Source organism: Pagrus major, chromosome 7, assembly GCF_040436345.1.
Source record: "Pagrus major chromosome 7, Pma_NU_1.0".
NCBI classification, from domain to species: Eukaryota; Metazoa; Chordata; class Actinopteri; order Spariformes; family Sparidae; genus Pagrus; species Pagrus major.
The window spans coordinates 34,675,756-34,686,350 of NC_133221.1; positions in this window are offsets into that span (position 1 = coordinate 34,675,756).

The following is a 10,595-nucleotide window of genomic DNA, read 5'->3' on the forward strand; positions in this document are numbered from 1 at the left end:
CTCTTTTTAGTTGGTTGCTAACAGGTTGCTAACCGCCGCCGTTAGAAGAAGAAGAAGATCTTCTCACTCTGTGGTCACGGCCGGATTTGAGCTGACGGGAGCTCAATAGCGCCACCCTAACCCCAATGTAATACAATGTTAATTTGTGGTCAGGAGAAGAAGTGCAACAATAAATAAAAGTTAAAAGAGATATTCCGACTGCTGGCACATAATAGTAAAAGTAATAACAATTCGAGCATTGGCAGCGGGCCAAAAATAATTGGTCGCGGGCCAACTTTGGCCCGCGGGCCCCAGTTTGGGCAGCCCTGCACTAAAGCTTAAGGGACACAAAATCGGGAGGGTATAAAAGGAGGCTTGTAGGAGAGAGAGCTCACTTCTGCTCTGACCACAGGAAGAGAAGCACCTCAGTCAGCCTGTCAAGAACAGCCAACTTGTTTTCTTTTTAGTGTGCCTTGGCTTGAGGAAGTACTACAGGTCGAAACGTCGCCCTTGGCACACACTTTTTTCATTTATATACTTGAGGCTTCAAGTGGGAAGGACCGTACACCTCCCGTTAGTGATGGGAATTCCAGCTGTTTTAAGAGAGCCGGTTCTTATGACTCGGCTCACTAAAATGAGCTGGCTCTTTCCCAAGTGGCTCCTCCAATTTTTTGTTGCTTAAATTAATTAATTTATTACAAAAAATTATGTATAAATTTAATTACTAATGTACAAATATTTCACCCATTCTTGAGAATTGGGACAAATCATGTCCTACCAAAAAAACTTAAAATTATTAATCATCAACACACTAATTCCATTTATTTTTTGGTGAAAATGTCCTTTTAAAGGATTTATATATATGAAATAAATGATTTATAAAATGTATTGGTGTGCTTTTTTTTTTTTTTTTAACTTCTAAACTTGCCATGCCAGAAAACACCGTTGTCCCAGACAGGAATTCACAACTTCAAACGATTAAAAAATGTGTTAAAAGTCTTCAAAATTGGGGAGTGACGTGATGCAGGCAACAGAGATGGCAGCTTAGTCGGAGGCTCTGCAGTCGAGTAGTTTATTTTATTTAAATGAAGGGTTACACGTTGCTTTATTTTGACGTGTGAGTGACACATTTTACATTGGAGTATTTTGAAACTACATTCGTTGAGTTACGATGCCTGGCCAGCAGCAAAAGCCCGCAACACGAAGCCAAGAGGCAGCTAGCAAACCCGGCGAAGCTAGTAACACAGCTAAAGCAGCTAACACCGCGGCTATAAACAACTCGCTGTTGCCCTCCAAAACTCCCAGCGACAGAGCTACCCCCCCAACCAGATGGCTAAGGACATATCAAGCATCTATGCACTTTTAAAAGAAACCTCAGAGTCTCAAGAGCGCAAGCTTAATGCCATTCAGTCAGCAACTCGGGCTGTGGAGGCCAAGCTGTCTGACATTGCTACATGCCTGAACAATGTTGAGTGCGAGACTCAAGATTTCCTTGAAGACGCTCATCAGGCGCTAGAAACTAATCCTCCCGCCACTCAAACTGAGGTGGAAATCTTGCGACAGAAGCTGGACGACCTGGAAAATAGGAGCCGGCGGAACAATCTGCGCTTTGTTGGTTTCCTGCAGGGATGCGAGGGCCCGGACACACTCGCGTTTCTACGCAAAGTTATCCCACAGATGCTGAACATTGATTTTCAGGAGGACCTCAAAATTGACCATGCGCACTGGACCCTTGCCAGATGCAGACCTGACGGCCAGCCCCCTAGACCGATCCTTGCTCGTTTCCTGAGATTCCAGGACAGGGAACAGATCGCTGAAGCTGCGTGGAAGATGGGAAAGGTGTACTGGGACAAGCATCACATCATGGTCTTTCCTGACTACTCCAAACTTGTCACCGAGAAACAGGCTGCTTTTAATCAATGCAAATGCCTGCTGCACGAGCATCGGATCAAGTTCTCCGCGATGTATCCAGCTGTGCTCTCCCTGAGGACGGTGGACGGTAGACGTGAGTTCACAGACCCCAAAAAAGCACTGGAATTCATTCGCTCTCTGCCCCCATGAAAGCATATTCATATTCTGCCCTTAAGTTACCTAGAACCATCCAGTTGAACTGTACACGTCTCTCATTTACACTGTTAAACACATCTGAATATGAAAGAGATATTTCTTTTACTATTTTGGATGGAGGCATTATGGCTTTTATTATACCTATCATTTTTGGTTGTGCTCTGATTCAGATTATTTGTCTATACTGTTGGCATTAGAGTTGCTATAGTAGGGGGAGCATATCTGTAATGTATGTCACTCCCTGAACTTACTGGTGTACCTTTTTTTATTTTATTACTTACCCACTTATTATTTCACCTGTTTTTGGGGTGGAGAAATACATTTGTTTTGTTTTGTCTTCTTCCGCTCCTGCCCACCATTTCCATTAGCACTATAGACCAACCCAGAGCTGATAAGGGCTTAATGGGGAGACATATGCTTCAGATAGACATTACTAGATGAGTGGAGAGATACTTAAAACTAACTTGTTCAAGTATTTTGGTTATATTTGACTGTTTATTGCTTATGACCCTTACACAGCTCTTGTACTGATGTAGCCCTTACTAATTTTTAGCTACATAATTATAGCTGCATGACTGCCCTCTTCGCGAGCTGTTAGACTGTTCAAAGTCACGGACCAATTTTTTTGTGTGTTAGGTTTGGTGCTTTTTGAGCACCTGCAGGTGACGGCAGTTCACGGTCACCATGTATCAGTATGTATACACGTCTTTTTTTCCTGTCATATTGTTTTCTTTTTTTCCCAATTCTTTTCCTGCCCATGTACATGATGCTTGTTGCTCAGCGATGGTGGTTCCTAATGATAGGTTACATCCCCTACATGCATCGGTTGCTAGACCTACTCCAATCTAATGATGCAGGCCGATAAAGGAAGGACCTTGAAACTAATGACATGGAACGTGCATAACATTTATTAAGCCGAAAAGATGTGATATAGCATTTCTGCAGGAGACTCACTTATTAACTCAGGAATCTAGAAAGCTTTGCAGAGATTGGGTTGGTCATGTCTCCGCCTCGTGCTGGAATGGTCATAGCAGGGGGGTAGCAATTCTAGTCCACAAACAAATGCAATTCAAATGTATTAGGGAAAGTATTGATGATGCTGGATGGGTTTTGTTACTTCTCGCTGAGATTCAGGGCCATAAAGTAATATTAGCTAATGTTTACGCCCCTAATATTGATGATCCCACATTCTTTGGGCAGCTAAAGTGTAAACTCAAAGATATGGGAGACTACCCGATTTTGATGGGGAGTGACTTTAATCAAGTTATGGATAACATATTGGATCGTAGCACCCCATCTCACCGTCAATGCAAATCAGCCTCCATTATGCACAAAATGGGCAAAGCTTCTGATCTAGTTGATGTCTGGCGGTTATTAAACCCAACCACAAGAGATTATACTTTCTGTTCCCCGCGTCACAATACATTTTCTAGAATCGATTATTTTTTTGTTTCTGGATTTGGTATCGCCTCCATAGTATCTAGCTCTATCGGTAGCATTCTCCTCTCGGATCATGTTCCTGTGTTTCTTTGTGTAACCCCTTTTTGCAAGTCCCCCAGGTGGAGGCTCAATTCCAGCCTTTTGCTTGACCTAAGTTTCAAAGAATCTTTAAGGACTCAAATTAATCTTTTTATAGAAACTAATTTGGCGTCAGCACCATCTGCTGGTGTTGAATGGGAAGCGTTCAAGGCCTTTATTAGAGGTCATGTAATACAACGTGCTTCTTTCAAAAAGAAATCTAACATAACAAAACAACTTGATTTGGAGAAGGAGATTTATGCCGCTGAAGCTGTATTTAAGCAAAATATGACTCCCTCAAATCTCACTAATCTGACCAGACTAAAATATGAACTTAACTCCATTCTGACTCAGAAGGCAGAGTTCTCTCTTTTCAGAGCTAGGCAAAAATACTTAGAAGAGGGCGACAAAGCAGGAAGATTGCTGGCTAGATTAAACAGAGAGAGGCTCAGATCACAATAGCAGCAATTAGGACAGAAGGTGGTGCTGTTACGCGTGATCCCAAAGAGATAAATAAGATATTCAGAGAGTTTTAGGCAACGCTTTACTCGTCAGAAACGCAAGTTGACCAGCAAGAGATGCATGCATTTCTGACCTCCCTCACTCTCTCCACCTTATCAGTGGACCAGGTAGATTTGCTTGACGCGCCAATAACTAGGGAGGAGATTGTGGATGTTATTAGAGGCCTTCCATCTAGCAAGGCGCCAGGCCTGGGCGGCTTCACAGCAGAATTTTTTAAGGTGTATGCTGAGGAACTCTCCCCTCTACTTCTGCAAATGTATAGTGAGGCACTGGATAAGGGCAGCCTACCCCCCACACTGTCTGAGACTGTAGAAGCTATAGACCAATCAGTTTGATTGGCTGTGACAGTAAAATTCTTGCTAAGATTCTAGCTGTAAGGTTAGATAAGGTGATAACCAACCTGATTCACCCCGACCAAGATGGCTTTATTTGCACTCAGAGCTCAGCTGATAATATTAGACGTTTGATTGACATCATGTGGACCTCTCAAAATGCGCCCTCCCTTGCTGCTGCCCTCTCTTTGAATGCTGAAAAGGCATTTGACAGGGTGGAGTGGCAATATTTGTTCTCCACCCTGGAAGCTTTTGGTTTTGGCAGGATATTTATTAGCAGGGTCAAATCTTCTATACACCAAGCCTAAGGCCTCAGTGACAACAAATAGCATAATCTCACAGTCCTTTGAGCTCCATAGAGCCTATTCGCAGAGACCCTGACTTTCCAGGTATCCAAGTAGGCAGTAGTAGTCATAAACTGATGCTTTACGCAGATGATGCCTTGGTCCTGATAACAGAGCCAGAACGCTCTCTCCCTGCTCTGTTCAAAACCATTCAATTGTTTTCTAAATTATCTGGATATAAAGTGAACTGGGTCAAATCAGAGGCTCTTCCTCCGACTCCCTACTGCCCTAAGACCTTATTCCAACCTGGTGATTTCACTTGGCCCCAATCAGGTATTGAATATTTAGGCATCCTTTTCCCCCCGTCGTTGAATGATTTGGTCCAGGTTAATTTTGAGCCCCTTCTGAACAAATTTAAGATTGATATAGAACAGTGGTCTGCACTATTACTTTTACCTCTGGGGCAAGGTCAATGTAATAAAAATGAACTGCAACCCCAAATTTAATTACCTATTACAGGCACTACCAATGAAGATCCCCCCAAATATTTTAAGCAGTTTAATAGGCTGTGCAACAAATTCCTATGGAACAATAAGCGACCCAGATTAAACTTGAAAAAATTACCGAGGCCAGTAGATCAAGGTGGACTGGGGGTCCTGAATTTGCTTTTCTATCATTATGCATTCAGCCTGAGACACTTGGCGCACTGGGCGCTACCTCCTGAGAGAGCACCCCCGTGATTTGGTCTAGAAAGCCCTTTGTGTAATCCACTCCCTCCTATGCATTATATCACCACTAAGATTTTATTAGAGGCACAGAGTCATCCTATTATTTCACACTTACAGTGGGTATGGAAAAGAATGGCGTTTATATTCGATTTTGATGCAAACCTCCACACTGCAGCCTCCATATAGACCAACCCTAAACTCTGCATAGGGAAATCACCTTTTCTCTGGAAGTCATGGGTCGACAGGGGAATCCTGGCCCTTGGAGACCTATATGCTGGGGATACACTCAAGTCCTTTTCTGATATCAAGACACAATTCCACCTACCCCAGAATCAGTTTTCGAGGCACTTACAACTCAGACACCTGTTGCTGCACACATTCGGGTATCTTTCAACACCTCCCCCCACTGTTAGCTTCCTCACACAAATAATGAAAATTTTTGGTAGAGGTCATGAAGCTTCAGTGTATTACTTAATGGTTTTGAAATGCTGAAATGCTGCACTTAGCCAGACTGGCTGCACTGGAGGGCCTATCATACAGGCTAATGAACAGAGTGGAAGGCTTCAATTTGAAATGGGAACGATACTTGTCCAATATGAAAGAACCTGTGTAGGAGATATGGTAGCCAATCTGAACACGGCACCTAGCATCGCTGAGCATGTTACACGTTATGATCTGTTATTATTCTTAGCCCCCCCCCCCCTTTTTAAAAAAAACTAATTAATTAATTTTATTGTATTGCTGTTGTGCTGTCCTGTTTTATCCTTTGTTAGATTGCTCGTCTCGCTTTTTTTGGTTGTTTTTCTCCTTTTCCTGGAGTGCAAGCATTGTATAACATAGTTATTTGTTTACTTTCTATATACAAGTCTCAACATTGTTTCGTAACCAACATTTTCCACATGTGTACTTGTAATGTGTGATATTCAAAAATCCCAATAAAATATTAATCATAAAAGTCTTCAAAATCTAAAAATAACAACACCTACTGATAACATAGATGTCAAATGTACTATTATAATCATCTTTGTTTAAAAATATATTTTTTGTTAAAAAATGTTGGCCCTTTAAAGTTGTGTCCCAGATCTTTGTCAACTCCGTCAGATTTCTACAAAAGCATAATTTAATCAGGCATAAAAACGGTCAGCTATATCCTAAGGACCCCTGTGTCACTTCCTGGTTGGTTTAAAAAGGTGTATTTTGATTAGCATTAAGAAAACTCTTAGCATCTTTCAAAAATAAAATGGCTACTCACTACAACTATACTGTGAAGTGAAAAAAAGTGACATTTCGTCAACTCCGTAAGACGTCAACTCCGTCAGATATTGCATCTTATGGAGTTGACATCTATGCTGACGGAGGTGACATAACTCTCAGTTCTCTTTAATAATTGAATAATGTGTTTGAAATCAGTACTTTATTTTCAATGAAATTACGAACGAAGCATCCATCCGAATGTGTCATAAACTCTCCACAAACCATGACTGAGAAGATGATTAGCGGAAGTGACTTGAGAAATCCCTCAATTAAGAGTACCCTTTTTTTCCACCATGCTTTGGTAAATGAGCTCTCCGCAAGCAAACACAAAACTCCACCCAGGAAACAAGCATTTACCTTATCAGGAAAAATTCTGAAAAAATATCGCATTTTCCACAAGATCCAACAGTTTGGAATATCTTGTAAATCTCTGAACAAAAAACAAACCAAGGCAAAAAAAGCAAGATACCTCCAGGTCATCACCAAAGACGTTCAAGACTTCTTCCACAACTCTGCCCGGATTACAACAGACGAACAAGGCACCATAACAAGGAACAACGTAAAGTGTCAGAGGATGATCTTGATGGACACCATGATAAACCTACACAAGGAATTCACCACAAGCAACCCTACAGTAAAACTCAGCTACTCATCCTTTTGTGCATTAAGGGCCCTTTCATACATGCCTATGTAAACTTCATGAGAATGCAGCTTTAATGTTGGAGGTGCTGAAATCGTCGGGGGTTGTGGATTCAGCAAAACTGGAGGATAGTTTTAAATCGGTGTGTTGCACACCAGCAACTGAGTCCTGCCTCCTTCGAAAATGTACACGCTGTGTAAACAAGCAGACATTGCTGCTCCCAGAACATGAAGCAACTAATGTTCACTGGAGACAATGGGAAAGAGTGGGACAATCAACAGCAATTGAAACATACACCTCAACAATAATGATAACTCATGAAGGCAAGCTCTCAGAGCTCATACAATTATATGAGGAAAAACTCAAAAGCGAAACCACAACACATGTGTGTCTTGTCCGGAACCAGTCACAAGAATACCGCAACCTGATTCAAATGTGCAAAGAGAACGAGGTCATCGTACAGACTGATTTTTCAGAGGCATGGAAATGTGAGTACCATGCTGAAGTCCAGTCATGCCATTTCGGACAGAACTTACCTCTGTTAAATTTACATACTGGTATGTATTACACAAAGGAAGCAAAGTCAGGATTCAGCACAATCTCTGACTCTAAATGCCAAGATGCTGCATCCATTTGGGCCTACATGGATCCTGTACTGAGAGAGATACAGAGGGCACATCCATCAGTTGATACAGTACATTTCTGGTCAGATGGTCCAAGCAAGCAATACAAGAATAAGAAAAATTTCTTCCTCCTCAGTGACATTCCTTTGAAATTGGGGTTTAAAAGGGCAACGTGGAACTTTTTTCCAACTTCACACGGAAAGGGCGCTCCAGATGGAATTAGAGGGGCAGTGAAGAGGGCAGCTGACAGTCTGGTTTTAAGAGGACATGACATTGTCAATGCCAAGCAGTTCCATGACAAGTTTTCCAACAGCCTTAACAATGTACTACTCTACCTCACTGATGGACAAGAAATGGAGAGGTTCGACAAAGTCCTTCCTCCTACCCTGAAACCTTTGCCTGCAACAAGAAGGATTCACCAGGTCATCCCAGATCAAAAGAGTCTCTGGTACAGAGAATTGACATGTTTCTGCAGTGAACAAAGAATGTGTCACTGTTTCAGTCCAGTTTGTTTTGCTTTAGGCACTGAGAGAGGCAGCATGAATAACCAGAGATATTCTGCAGCCCCCAAAGAAAATGTCAGTCCTTCCAGAAAAAGGCGGAGTTTTTTTGTGATTGTTGCGGGCAAAAATCCTTGATTATGCGGCACGTTTTCTTAAAAAAATGCAATGGAATATGCGGGATATTTATGCAATTTTATGCGATGAAATTGCGGGAACTTGCAAAAACTGCGGTTTGATGAATAAGAAAAAAAAAAAAGATTCTCCCAACACTCTGTTACTAGGCTCACTAGGCTACTACCTTAATGTAAAGAGTAATTTCTAATGACTTCCTATGGTAAGCAAGCATACTACATCACAGAAAGTGCTGGGAATAATTAAGTTCTCAGCTTTCCTATGACTTCACTTCATAACGTTCCCAAGGCAACAGGAGGAAAATGGCTGCTCTTGTGTGAAGTAAACGCAACATTTTTCAACTTTCTGCGAAGATGTATGTGACTTTTTTTCAACGAAAATGTGGAGATTATGAAATCATGCAAGCCCCGCATATTTTGCGCGGATATTGGCGATTTATGCGGCCAAAGTGTGGTGTCTTTGAAAAAAATGTGGCCCCTGCATAAATGTGCGGACTTTGGCTGATTATGCGTTGAATTATGCGATCGCATAATCATGTTTTTCTGGAGGGACTGATATGTGTTAAGACCTTTTGCACAACTTCTGGTGGAAATGGAAGAAGAGCCACCATCAGGCCCTGAGGGCACATCCACAGGAATAACTGCTGAGAGTATTAAACCTGGGGACTGGATGGCAGTAGTTTATGAAGAGCACTGGTGGTTGGCCAGCGCTGTTTCTGTGGATGGTGAAAACCAGGATGTGAGAGTGGAATTCCTGCATCCCCATGGCCCCAATGAGAAATTCACACCTCAACATGGCAGGGGAGATGAATGCCTTTGCCCAGTTAAAGATGTTCTTGTTAAACTGGTGGGAAATGCAGCTCCTATGCGTCTCAGTCAAACAAGGGAAATGTATAGCATTTCTCCAGATGTAATGGACTTCATAGAATGTGAACACATTAGCCATCTGCTTCCCAGTGACTAAACAGCAACAGTTTTGTTACACAGGCCAATGTCCAATGTCAATGTCAGATATGTTTCTTTATTTCTGAGCCACAAATCTTTCAAGCAATGGCATTGTCTTGCTACAATGTACACAATTTCAAAATGTCATTACAAAATCTAAATCATATAATTTGCATGGAGGGCTTCTTAAATTATGATAGTCAAATGTCCCATTTATGGTTACTGTCGCAGAAAATCACAGATACTATCCCCATCCAATTTTCTGACCTATACATGTCCTTACATTTTTGTATTGCAATATTGAATTTATATATGTCGTCCCATCCCTAGTTGTAATAAATGGTGGCTGTTTAATTCAGGGGAAAATAGGTCTTTCACAGTTATTGTTATTTAGTTTGAAAGTTGATCAGTTTGGTTACAAAGTTTCTCAATCTTCTCAGATTTTTTTAAGGTATCAATGAATTAGCTGATTTCAAGTCAAAATCTGAAACACTCAAAAAGAGAAGATTCATGTTTGGAATGGCTTTCTGTGTGCTTCCAGTTTTTAAGGTTTGTGTACTATTATGTTTCATATGACGTCAACTCCGTCAGTTGGCTGTCACCTCCGTCAGACGGACTTTTTCTGTGATATTCATGAAATATATGTTCATAATGGTTTATAAAATGAGTTCATGTCAATAAAAAGTGTCTTTGGTACACCTAATGTGTGTCCTTTGTGTTATAAATTATATTATATGTTGTTTATCACGAAGACAAATGACATTATCAACAAAAATTGTAAGTTGGCAACATTATAATGGTATTTATTTCTTGAATAAGAAAATATTAAACGTTTTGATTATACAGCTAATTAAATCATCTTGTATTTAATACAACAAAAATCATTAAACATTTCCTTAATGTTTTATATTATAATACTATGACTTTTTGTGTGCCTGACGGAGTTGACAAAGTTCAAGTCCTCAGCTGCAAAAAATGCTATTTAAGAAAAAATTAAATCACTGGGTGGTTGGCCCATTACAAGGTTTAATAGCCAAGACTTTGATCTTAAAATATATCTTCCAAGCAT